Source organism: Penaeus monodon, chromosome 27 (genome assembly GCF_015228065.2).
Source record: "Penaeus monodon isolate SGIC_2016 chromosome 27, NSTDA_Pmon_1, whole genome shotgun sequence".
Classification (NCBI taxonomy): domain Eukaryota; kingdom Metazoa; phylum Arthropoda; class Malacostraca; order Decapoda; family Penaeidae; genus Penaeus; species Penaeus monodon.
In genome coordinates, this window is record NC_051412.1 from 28,210,209 (window position 1) to 28,210,694 (window position 486).

Below are 486 nucleotides of genomic sequence, written 5' to 3' on the forward strand. Positions count from 1 at the left end.
ATATTGTGCTGCCAGATACTGCAATAAGCACTCTTCCTTTGCTTTATGCTGTTGACATGCCTTTATATATAATTTCTCACATGACAACGCTTTTATTTGGAGTAGTTGACGTGAATTACATATACAGGGATGGAAAGGAAGGGGAAGAAAGGCGAGATTCTCTTCTCCACAAGCTACTCTCTGATCATAAACGGTGTGACTCTGGCTACAGTAACGTAAAAAAACAACATTCAAGCTACAGCAAAGCAAAAACAGAACAATAATGTTCTTGAAAATATATGACCAAAGTCGATATCTTAGACAACCCGTAGTCTGTGGCAAGAATCCCTGGTGAGTGAGGAAAGGCGCCTGCCTGATTGTATAATAAACTCTCATGAAAAATTGTCTCGTTAAGTGTTCAGACATTTTTATTCATTGTTTATTATCATGTTTATTCATCATTAGGCTCCTCTTCATTCTGGAATAGACTGATGCAATTGTTTTTTT